Source organism: Crinia signifera, chromosome 11, assembly GCF_055691185.1.
Source record: "Crinia signifera chromosome 11, ASM5569118v1, whole genome shotgun sequence".
In the NCBI taxonomy this organism is placed as follows: domain Eukaryota; kingdom Metazoa; phylum Chordata; class Amphibia; order Anura; family Myobatrachidae; genus Crinia; species Crinia signifera.
This window is the reverse complement of record NC_139227.1, coordinates 102,825,336-102,838,235: the sequence shown is the minus strand read 5'-3', so window position 1 is coordinate 102,838,235 and position 12,900 is coordinate 102,825,336.

Genomic DNA, 12,900 nt, shown 5'->3' with positions numbered 1-12,900 from the left:
TCTCACTACATGGTAAGGCTCCTGTCTCTGCCTCCTTGCAGCTACTCTCTGGTCCATTGCGATGGGTTTCCGGGCAACCAGAAACCCCCCTGCGTTTGCCTATGGCAGTAGGCGAGGCGGTGGGTTGGGGAGTGGTGATGAGAGGAGGAGTTAGTGGACGAGGTGGTGTTGGGGAGTGGTGAAAAGAGGAGTTACAGTGGGCAAGGTTGTGGAAGGGGAGGTGTTGAGAGGAGTTACAGTGGGCGAGGTGGTGGGTTGGGGAGTGGTGAGGCAAGGAGTTACAGTGGGCGAGGTGGTGGGTTGGAGAGTGGTGACGCAAGGAGTTACAGTGGGGCAGGTGGTGGGTTGGGAAGTGGTGACGCAAAAAGTTACAGTGAGCGAGGTGGTGGGTTGGGGAGTGGTGACGAAAGGAGTTAGTGTGAGTTGGTGAGAGGAGTTACAGTGGGCGAAGTGGTGAAGTGAGGAGTTAAAGTGGGTGAGGTGGTGGGTTGGGGAGTGGTGAAGTGAGGAGTTACAGTGGGTGAAGTGGTGGGTTGGGGTGTGGTGAAGTGAGGAGTTACAGTGGGCGAGGTGGTGGGTTGGGGAGTGGTGACAAGAGGAGTTATATTGGGCCTTATTCTAGTTCACTCTTAGTGGCAAATTCCTTCTCAGATGGACAAAACCATGTGCACTGCAGGGGGGCAGGTGTTACAGGTGCAGATTGAATTAGATTTGGGTGAGTTATTTTGTTTCTGTGCAGGGGAAATACTGACTGCTTTATTTTTACACTGCAATATAGATCTCACTTTGAAGAAAAACCCCACCCAAATCTAACTCTTTCTGCACATGTTATATCTTCCCCACCTGCAGTGCACATGGTTTTGTCCATTTGAGAAGGAATTTGCCTCTAAGAGTAAACTAGAATAAGGGCCATTGTGAGGTGGTGGAAGGGGAGGTGGTGAGAGGAGTTACAGTGGGCGAGGTGGTGAAGTGAGGAGTTACAGTGGGTGAAGTGGTGGGTTGGGGAGTGGTGACGAGAGGAGTTAGTGAGAGGTGGTGGAAGGGGAGGTGGTTAGATAAGTTACAATGTAAAGCCCGCGAGGAGACGCGTATAGCTGTGAAGGTATCTGCGTCCCCTCGCGGGGCTCGCTGCGCTCGCCACGCTTCGGGCTCGGTGGCTCGCTGCGCTCGCCACACTATTCTATTCTCAACTCCACGCCGACGTGGATAGTGGGGGTATGAAAAGGTCGTAGGACGCGTACCGCCGCCCCTCGCGGGCTCGCTGCGCTCGCCACGCTTCGGGTTGATGTTGATAGTGGGGGTGGTGCACTATGAAAAATGGCATTTGGGGGCATTTCACTACTTTAATACACATTTCAATGCATTCTGATGCATTTCAGTCCAAAATCGGGTGCCATCGCATCGCATGCCATCGTATAAAATGCTCAAAAATCGGTAAAACATCGTATCGCATCGTATGACATCGTATGCCACTACATATGGCATACGATGTCATTCGATGTTTTACCGATTTTTGACCATTTTTGCTCAAAAATCGGTAAAACATCGTATCGCATCGTATGACATCGTATGCCACTACATATGGCATACGATGTCATTTGATGTTTTACCGATTTTTGCTCAAAAATCGGTAAAACATCGTATCGCATCGTATGACATTGTATGCCACTACATATGGCATACGATGTTATGCGATGGCATACGATTTTTGAGCAAAAATAGTCAAAAATCGGTAAAACATCGCATCGCATCGTATGCCATCGTATGCCACATGCGATGTGATGCGATGCGATTTTTAGCATACGATCTGCATACGATGCAGGTCGTGGGAGCCGTGATACTCCACAAGTACCGGTGGTGGGTTGGGGAGTGGTGACGCGAAGAGTTACAGTGGGTGAGGTATTGGGAGGGGAGATGGTAAGAGGAGATTCAGAGGGGTGGCGGGACATGGGGTTGAGGAGTTTTGGTGAGAATTACGGTGTAAGGTATGTGGCCACTCCCCCTGCAGCAGAATGCCATAAGCCCTCCATAAATGGCTGCTTAGTCTGGCACTAACCTGTATGATGCAGTAGTATAAGTAAGTACCTACGTTCTGGAGAACAGGGGTTCTGAAAATTAATGTTACAGTATGGTAATCCAGCATTAATCCACGTTACTCCCATGCGTGCCACTGATCATTCTCATCACGACACGGCTCTCTTGTGTTCATTACTTTACAGTTCATCCTCATCTAACGTTAGCCGATCTCCTGCTGAGACATTAAACTGGATTCCGACACGCTCCCTTAGGGCCATCATTACTATGCATTTTAATTATGCTGTCGCTCCCATCCCCCCATAAAATGTAAGACCTTCCGCTTGGCACATTAGCTTCCAGTTAGGGGCCCGAGGACGGAACGCTATTGATACGGTGACCCGTGGGCATAATCAATGCACAAAGGATTTAATTATGTTATTGTTCGCTCATTTATTCATAAGAAATTGTCAGTCGAAGGGGGGGGGGGGATTTATTATTTTTAAATGAAGAATTAACCAATCAAAAGTATAATATTTTATTTTTATAGCAAATAAAAGAAAAATGGATAGAAATAGAATGTTACATGTATTTTCAGTCTGTTAGTAAAGGAAGTTCTATACAGTATGTACTATCTTACACCCTATTGTGAAAGTCTTCCATAGTGTTTCACTGTACAGTAGTCAGTATATAGAGGCGCAGCCTACTGTATATCTAAGACCAAGTTACTGTCTGCTGTAGGTGAGCATCCATAGGTGGAATTGGGGGATCTGATAGTTCCCCTCACTGCTGTATACAGTGCATCTGTAAAGTATTGACAGCGCTTCATTTTTTTTACATTTTGCTATGTTACAGCCTTATTCCAAATTGGAATAAGTTCTACACACAAAATCCCACAATGACAAAGTTAAAGAAAAGTTAAATCTCTCTGAACATGTTATATCTGCCCCCCTGCAGTGCACATGGTTTTGTCCAGCTAAGAAGGAATTTGCCTCTAAGTGTGAACTAGAATAAGGCCCAAGGTGCCATATCAGGTTATGGTACAAGAAGATGGACAGTGTCCACATGGGCATGGTTGACACCCCCAAAGTCAACACAAGTTTTTCATTCTGTTTTGGGAGTCTGTCGACATAGGTTGACATGGGCACCGTACAAGTGTATATCATGGCTCGCTGCATTCAGCACACTATTATATCTCATGCTATGCTCACTTGGACAGTAAAGTATGAACCAAGTCGGTCTACACCTAAACTTTGCGTCGACCTTGTGGGTGACGACCATACCCATGTCAACCTTAAGCTTCTGTCGACCGAGTCATGGTCAACCTAGACATTGTTGACCCAGGGACCGCATACTGCCGTATGACACATTTATTGGAAGGTAATGCGTACCACACCTTCTGTCTCCTAGGTAACATCAAACAATCACCAGTTGTCTTTTGCCAACATCTCATAATTATCAGATTGAGTACCAGTCTCCCCAAAAGTCCCAGCAGAGTCCCTAAAACTCATTAGAGGCAGTTACCCCAGTGTAACACAGTTACTACCAGCAGACTCTTCAGGAACCTGGCTGCACATAGCCACTGTGCTCCGTCAACATGATGGCAGTCCCAGTGCTTTCAGTATACACGATGCCTCTTGCTTCCCATACAAGATACAAATCAGATCCACAACAAGAAATAAAAACTGGAACTGAAACATGTTTGGCTTCTATTAATGAGATATTAAAGTATTTTAGGGAGATTCCAGACATCTTCCTTCTCTCCCTGCAAGCAGATCATCAGCGCCCACAGTGCAGTTCTGTGGCGGCTATAAGAAAAATTTTTAATTGCTCACCAAATTCTCAATGGTCTTGACATCCTAATCCCTCAGTCCCAACTGTTATAAGCCCCGATTTCATGGGGTGTGATTGTGGTGATATATACCCTAGATTTAAACGGCGATCAATTTTAGGCCGAAACCTTTTATTTAATAATAAAAAAATAACTGCGTCAGAAAATTAGAGCTAATTACATTTGGGCCTCAGTCTGGTTACTCGCGATATAAAAGCAATCGCACCAAAGTGAGATCCCAGAGGGGTGTAAACAGGGCCAACGCGTTTCTCCGACCATGTTTGATTCTTTGGTGGAACATTCATTAAGACTGACAGTGACTAGCAGGAATGAGCACAGCACAGTACCGTTGGGATACGGTCATATTGTTTACAGCAATTAGGTCTACACCACTAGGTCGACCTGCATTTAGGTCGACATGACTTAGGTCGACAGGGTAATTAGGTCGACTTTTATAAGGTCGACAGGGTCATTAGGTCGACATGGGGAAGGTCGACATGGGGTCATTTGACTGTTTTATGAGTCGACATGTGCCGACAGGTGGTATTTCATGCCCTACCATCCACTAGGGCATGGTGGGAGAATAAAATAGTGTGCCGAGCGCAGTGAGCCATGCGAGGGGACGCGGTGCTATGTTGACTCTGTCGACGCTTGAAAAAATGAAGAAAAAAAAACATGTTGACTTTTTCACTGTCGACCTAATGACCATGTCGACCTTATACCTGTCGACCTAATGACCCTGTCGACCTAACACATGTCAACCTAATGACCATGTTGACCTTACCCATGTCGACCTTCAGACAGGTCGACCTAAATGCAAGTCGACCTAATGGTGTAGACCTAATGCTTGTAGACCTAAGTGCAGTATGACGAATGATCCCATTCCAGTACCGTTACATTGGAAATCAGTCTGCACTCTCCCCAGGTTAGTATACAATGTTGCATCCCATACCTGTGATCTGGACCCTGCCTCAACCAAGCTCCTAATACGGTGTATGGATATAATTTGCCCCATCTTTGCAAACATTGTTCAATTCTCTTTGCAGACAGGCATTTTTCCTCTCTGTTCCTGTGGGTCTGAATCATTTGGTCTACAACAACTAGGTCGACAAGCATTGGGTCGACACCACTAGGTTGACATGCAGCAAGGTTGACATGGGTTAGGACGACAGGGTCATTAGGTCGACACAAACATTATGTCGACATGGGCAAGGTCAACAGTCAAAATGTCGACATGTTTTTTTTTTACCAGAATGTTGACACTGTCGACATGGACACAGTTTGAAGTGCAACGCATCTCCTCACACCACCATGCCCAAGTGGATGGTAGGGCATGAAATACTGCCTGTTGGCACATGTCTGCTCAAAAAACAGTGAAAAAGCCCATGTCGACCTTTTGCCTGTCGACCTAAACCCATGTCGACATTGACCCATGTTGACCTTGCTGTATGTCGACCTAGTGTTGTCGACCCAATGCTTGTCGACCTAGTTGTTGTAGACCAAATGACTGTATCCCGTTTCTGCACTATCTCTTTTCTCTGTTCCTGCACGGTCTCTTCCTGCTCTCTGTACTTGCACTGTCTCTTCCTCTCTCCTCCTGCGCTGTCTCTTCCTGCTCTCTGTTCCTGCAATGACTCTTCCTCTCTCACCCCTCTTGCTCTGGCTCATCCTCTCTCTCTCACCCCTCTTGCTCTGGCTCATCCTCTCTCTCTCTCACCCCTCTTGCTCTGGCCCTTCCTCTCTCTCCCCTCTTGCTCTGGCCCTTCCTCTCTCTCCCCTCTTGCTCTGGCTCTTCCTCTCTCTCCCCTCTTGCTCTAGCCCTTCCTCTCTCTCCCCTCCTGCTCTGGGTCTTCCTCTCTCTCCCTTCCTGCTCTGGCGATCCTCACTCTCCCTTCCTGCTCTGATTCTTGCTGTCTCTTGCCTCCTGCTCTCTGTTCCTGCACTATCTCTTCCTCTCTCCCCTCCTGCACTGTCTCTTCCTGCTCTCTGTTCCTACACTGTCTCTTCATCTCTCTCTTCCTGCACTGTCTCTTCTCTCCCCTCCTGCTCTGTCTCTTCCTCTCTCTCCCCTCCTGCTCTGTCTCTTCCTCTCTCCCCTGCTGCTCTGCTTCCTCTCTCCCTTCCTGCTTTGTCTCTTACTCTCTCCCCTCCTGCTCTCTCTGTTCTCTCTTCCTGCTCTGGCTCTTCCTCTCTCCCCTGCTGCTCTTTATCTTCCTCTCTCCCTTGTTGTCGCTTCCTCTCTCACTCTCCCCTCCTGCTCTGTTTCTTCCTCTCTCTCCCCTCCTGCTCTGATTCTTCTTCTCTCTCCCCTCTTGCTCTACCTCTTCCTCTCTCTCCCCTCCTGCTCTGGCCCTTCCTCTCTCTCCCCTCTTGCTTTGGCTCTTCCTCTCCCCTCCTGCTCTGCCTCTTCCTCTCTCCCCTCCTGCTATGACTCTTCCTCTCCCTTCCTGCTCTGACTCTTCCTCACTGTCCCTTCCTGCTCTGGCTCTTACTCTCTTTCTGCTCTTTATCTTCCTCTCTCCTCTGTTGCTCTTTATATTCCTTTCTCCCTTGTTGCTTTTTCTCTTCCTCTCTCTCACTCTGCCCTCCTGCTCTGCCTCTTCCTCTCTCTCCCATCCTGTGCTGCCTCTTCCTCTCTCTCCCCTCCTGCTGTGTGGATTCCTCTCTCTCCCCTTTTGCTCTGGCCCTTCATCTCTCCCCCCTCTTGCTTTGGCTCTTCCTCTCCCCTCCTGCTATGACTCTTCCTCTCCCTTCCTGCTCTGACTCTTCCTCACTGTCCCTTCCTGCTCTGACTCTTTCTCTCTTTCTGCTCTTTTTCTTCCTCTCTCCCCTGTTGCTCTTTATATTCCTTTCTCCCTTGTTGCTTTTTCTCTTCCTCTCTCTCACTCTCCCCTCCTGCTCTGCCTCTTCCCCTCTCTCCCATCCTGCTCTGCCTCTTCCTCTCTCTCCCCTCCTGCTGTGTGGCTTCCTTTCTCTCCCCTCCTGCTGTGGCTATTCCTCTCTCTCCTCCTGCTCAGTCTCTTCCTCTCTCTCCCTTCCTGCTCGCTCTCTTCCTCCCTCCCCTCCTGCTCTGTCCATTCCTTCTTTCCCTTCCTGCTCTGCCTCTTCCTTTCTCTCCCCTCCTGCTCTGCCACTTCCTCTCTCTCTGCTCCTGCTCTGGCTCTTCATCTCTTCCCTCCTGCTTGAACTCTTCCTCTCTCCCCTCCTGCTCTGCCTCATCCTGCTCTCTCTTTCTGCTCTGTCTCTTCCTCTCTCCCCTCCTGCTCTCTTTCTTCCTCTCTCTCTTCCATCTCTGTCTATTACTTCTTTTCTTCCTGCTCTTCCTTTCTCTCCCCTCCTGCTCTGCCTCTTCCTTTCTCTCCCCTCCTGCTCTGCCTCTTCCTCTCTCTTCCCTCCTGCTCTGCCTCTTCTCTCTCTCTCCCTTCTCTCTCTCTTTCTCTCTCCCCTCCTGCTCTCTCTCTTCCTCTCTCTTCCTGCTCTGTCCATTATTTCTTTCCCTTCCTGCTCTGCCTCTTCCTTTCTATCCCCTCCTACTCTGCCTCTTCCTCTATCTTCCTTCCTGCTCTGCCTCTTTCTCTGCTCTGGCTCTTCCTCTCTATACCCTCCTGCTCTGGCTCTTCCTCACTCTCCCCTCCTGCTCTGGCACTTCATCTCTTCCTTCCTACTCTGCCTCTTTCTCTCCCCTCCTGCTCTGCATCTTCCTTTATCCCCCTGCTCTGCCTCTTCCTCTCTCCCTTCCATGTCTCTTCATGTGCTCTCTCTATCCCTGCGCTCTCTCTCCCTGCGCGGTCTCCTCCTCTCTCACCTCCTGCTCTGCCTATTCATCTCTCTGTTCCTGCTCTGTCTCTTCCTGCTCTCTCTAACTCTCTCCCCTCCTGCTCTGCCTCTTCCTTTCTCTTCTCCTGCTGTCTCTTCATGTGCTCTCTCTTGCCGTGCTCTCTCTCCCTGCGCTGTCTCCTCCTCTCTCTGTTCCTGCTCTGTCTCTTTTTGTCTTCCTGCCCTCTCTCCCCTCCTGCTCTCTCTCTTCCTCTCTCTCTTCCATCTCTGTCTATTACTTCTTTTCTTCCTGCTCTTCCTTTCTCTCCCCTCCTGCTCTGCCTTTTCCTTTCTCTCCCCTCCTGCTCTGCCTCTTCCTCTCTCTTCCCTCCTGCTCTGCCTCTTCTCTCTCTCTCCCTTCTCTCTCTCTTTCTCTCTCCCCTCCTGCTCTCTCTCTTCCTCTCTCTTCCTGCTCTGTCCATTATTTCTTTCCCTTACTGCTCTGCCTCTTCCTTTCTATCCCCTCCTACTCTGCCTCTCCCTCTATCTTCCTTCCTGCTCTGCCTCTTCCTCTTTCTCTGCTCTGGCTCTTCCTCTCTATACCCTCCTGCTCTGGCTCTTCCTCACTCTCCCCTCCTGCTCTGGCACTTCATCTCTTCCCTCCTACTCTGCCTCTTTCTCTCCCCTCCTGCTCTGCATCTTCCTTTATCCCCCTGCTCTGCCTCTTCCTCTCTCCCTTCCATGACTCTTCATGTGCTCTCTCTATCCCTGCGCTCTCTCTCCCTGCGCGGTCTCCTCCTCTCTCACCTCCTGCTTTGCCTATTCATCTCTCTGTTCCTGCTCTGTCTCTTCCTGCTCTCTCTAACTCTCTCCCCTTCTGCTCTGCCTCTTCCTTTCTCTTCTCCTGCTGTCTCTTCATGTGCTCTCTCTTGCCGTGCTCTCTCTCCCTGCGCTGTCTCCTCCTCTCTCTGTTACTGCTCTGTCTCTTTTTGTCTTCCTGCACTCTCTCCCCTCCTGCTCTCTCTCTTCCTCTCTCTCTTCCATCTCTGTCTATTACTTATTTTCTTCCTGCTCTTCCTTTCTCTCCCCTCCTGCTCTGCCTCTTCCTTTCTCTCCCCTCCTGCTCTGCCTCTTCCTCTCTCTTCCCTCCTGCTCTGCCTCTTCTCTCTCTCTCCCTTCTCTCTCTCTTCCTCTCTCTTCCTGCTCTGTCCATTATTTCTTTCCCTTCCTGCTCTGCCTCTTCCTTTCTATCCCCTCCTACTCTGCCTCTTCCTCTATCTTCCTTCCTGCTCTGCCTGCTCTCTCTCTCCCTGCGCTGTCTCCTCCTCTCTCTGTTCCTGCTCTGTCTCTTTTTGTCTTCCTGCCCTCTCTCCCCTCCTGCTCTGTCTCTTCCTGCACTCTTTTCCTCTCTCCCAGCCTGCTCTGTCTCTTACTCTCTCTCCCCTCCTGATCTGTCTCTTCCTCTCTCCCCTCCTGCTCTGTCTTCCTCTCTCCCCTCCTGCTCTGGCTCTTCCTCTCTCTCTCCTCTCCTGCTGTGCTTCTTCTTGCTCTCTCTTCCTGCTCCTTGTCTTCCTGCTCCTCCCTTCTGGCTCTGCCTTTTCCTGCACTCCCTTCCTGCTCTGCCTCTTCCTCTCTCCCCTCCTGCTCTGCCTCTTCCTTTCTCCCTTCCTGCTCTGTCTCTTTCTGTGCTCTCGTCGCACTCTCCCTGCTCTGTCTCCATCTCTCCATGCTCTGCCTCTTCTCTGTTCCTGATCAGTCTCTTCCTGCCTTCTGTCTTTCTGCCCTCTCTCCCCTCTTGCTCTGTCTCTTCCTGCTCACTCTTCCTCTTTCCCCTCCTGCTCTGTCACTGCCTATCTCTCCTCTTGCTCTGTCTCTTCCTCTCTCCCTTCCTGCTCTACTTAAAAGTGAATCATCAGTGAATAATTAGAATATTTTTATTACTAAATAAGTGAATAACTAATGGAAATAAACTGCAGTCCCTCTGTAGATAAAGCAGAATATATGTACTTCATCTGTGGGGTAATGTAAATCTCTCTTCCCACTCTATAACACAGGAGATAAAGCTACAACCCTGATCTGCACATATACACTGCCTTACTGTAACTAGAAATGCCTGCACTTTAATTACATCTAATTACATTTCCTTTTTATGTGATTTAATTATATACACATCCATTGGGCTGTATCTTATACTGTATGTGTGCAATATAGGAGATCCAATTTCTTCATCGTTATACATTCAGGTGTTTTCTCCTAATGTCGGTTCTCTGAATAAACTTTATTAAGGACATTTGCTTTGGTAATTATAGTGTCAGTTTTCTTTTTGAAGTAGTTTCTTGTTCATTTTCTGCTACAACCTGATAATACTCTGACGTCCAAACTTCTTGGCTGACCCCTTCCTCACCATCCGTGATCACCAAGTGCCCAGTTGCCATTGTGGGGTGGCGTGGGGTGAATGCCCTTTGGCTGCTATAAGAAAAATGTTTTAATTGCTCACAAAATGCTCAATGGTCTTGACATTCTAATAACTCAGTCCCAAATGTTATAAGCCCCAATTTCATGGGGCTTGGTGTGATTGTGGTGATATATACCCTAGATTTAAACGGCGATCAATTTTACGCCGAAACCTGTTATTTAATTTTAAAAAATAACTGCTTCAGAAAATTAGAGCTAATTACATTTGGGTCTCAGTCTGGTTACTCACGATATAAAAGCAATCGCACCAAAGTGAGATCCCAGAGGGGTGTAAACAGGGCTAACGCGTTTCTCCGACCACCTTTGATTCTTTGGTGGAACATTCATTACGACTGACAGTGACTAGCAGGAATGAGCACAGCACATTGGAAATCAGTCTGCACTCTCCCCAGGTTAGTATACAATGTTGCATTCCATACCTGAGATCTGGACCCTGCCTCAACCAAGCTCCTAATACGGTGTATGGATATAATTGGCCCCGTCTTTGCAAACATTGTTCAATTCTCTTTGCAGACAGGCATTTTTCCTCAACCCCTAAAGAAAGCAATTGTTAGACCTCTTCTTAAAAAAACATACAGTAATTTAGATCCAGATTGCATGACCAACTATAGATCAATATCAAACCTTCCTTTTCTAGGAAAGGTTATTGAGAAAATGGATGCAAACCAACTAGAAAGTGAAACCAGCCTGATAACTCACGATATGTATGATCCATTCCAATCAGGATTCAGGAGAAGACATAGCACTGACACAGCCCTGGTATATGTGCTCAATGATCTTCTGATGGCAAGAGACAGAGGTGACTGTTCAATCTTAATCCTTCTGGATCTCTCTGCAGCATTTGATACTGTGGATTCTGATTGAGCGCCTGAAAAATTCCTGTGGACTGGATGGCACAGTACTAAGCTGGTTCAAGTCATTTCTCACTGGTAGGTCATCTGGAGTATACTTATCGTCATCCATGCCACTGCCATGTGGTGTCCCGCAAGGTTCTATACTATCCCCCATGATTTTTGCAGTGTACATGCTGCCACTGGGTGACATAATCAGATGCCATGATCTGGGCTACCAATGCTATGCAGATGATACACAACTATACTTGTCCTTTGCTCAAGGCACTGATAACACAATAACAAACATAAATGTCTGTGTAGCTGAGCTCCGGGAATGGATGATTGCCAGTTGGCTGAGACTGAATCCTGATAAAACAGAGGTCCTTACGATTGGACCTCAATATCAAAGGACAAGACAGCAGCACAGCCACCCAACTGGACTGACACTTGGGGTTACAGAATTACAGAACTCTGATCACGTGCGGAATCTTGGCATGGTGCTGGATGTTGACTTGACACTTACACATCCGATATAAGCCACAATCATTCTTTGATCTGAGGAACATAGCCAGAATCAAACACTTAATCCCCTCTGAAGATCTGCCAAAAGTCATACATGCATTTGTATCATCTCGATTGGATTACTGCAATGCCCTCTACCTTGGTCTCCTGGCAAAAGAACTGCACCTATTACAGCTGGTACAAAATACAGCTGCCAGGCTGCTATCCAACCAGCCCCGTTCTAGCCAAATAACTCCCATTGTCTACTCCAGGCATGTCCAAACTATGGCCCTCCACCTGTTGTGAAATTACAAGTCCCATCAGGCCTTGCTACGGTTTTGCCATTAGGGCATGCTAAAACTAGGGCACGGCCTACTGGGATGTGTAGTTTCACAACAGCTGGAGGGCCACAGTTTGGACATGCCAGGTCAACTCCCTTCTCTGGCTGCCTATAAGATATAAAAACTTACTGGGTTTTACAGCCCTACATGACCAAGGCCCAAGGTACCTGGAGCAGCTTCTGATTCCATTCTGTCCCAGCCGAGTACTGCAATCTGTAGATTGTTTCCAATTGTAAAGCGCAATGGAATATGCTGCGCTAAATAAGAAACTGTAAATAAATAAATAAGGACTTTTAGCAGTACTTAGAGGAAGGGCGGGCAATAAGCGTCCCTCCAGCTGTTGAGGAACTACACATCCCAGCATGCCTTGCCTTAGTTTTGCTATTTGACCATGCTGCAAGGCATGCTGGGATGTGTAGTTCCTCAACAGCTCGAGGGCCGCATATTGCCCACCCCTGACTTAGAGTCTCCCACAATTTGAGCCATGCGGCTCCGACTCTATAGAACTCACTTCCCCTCACAGTCCTAAAGGCCCCCACCGCTTCAAAAACAGACTCAAGACTTCACTGTTTACTCAAGCATTTCAGGAATTCCCTAAAGTATCTCCATGCTTTCTGTAGTTTATTACAAAAAAAATGTACTTCATTGTTCCTGTGCTGTATTATGCCCATTTTATCTGATAAGTGCCTTGAGTACTACTGGAGAGCGCTATATAAATTATTATTATTATTATTATTAAGACTGTGACGAGGCTGCTGAGCGACACACACACACACACACGGAATTGTTAAGATATTTTAGATGATGTTCCTTGAATGGCCAATGCTTACCCATGAAATGCTGATTATCTTTATTCTATATATAAATGAGCTGCAGTTCATTTCAAACCAGATCTTCTATTGTTTCCTTCTTAATAAATCTTTTCTCTCGACAATCAGAGGATAGAGGGCCTTAGAACTGATTGTAATCTCTTGGGCACATTGTAGACTGTGACGCTTCTCTGCCACCAATATGAATTAACACGGACCTCAGGTGACAGCACCAGAGAGGCAGAATGACATTGAGGTATAAGGCAGATTAATGCTAATCAGCAATTAAGAATCTAATCAATTAGCTGCTGCCAGAGTTGGTTTATTCTCAGCAAATGAGG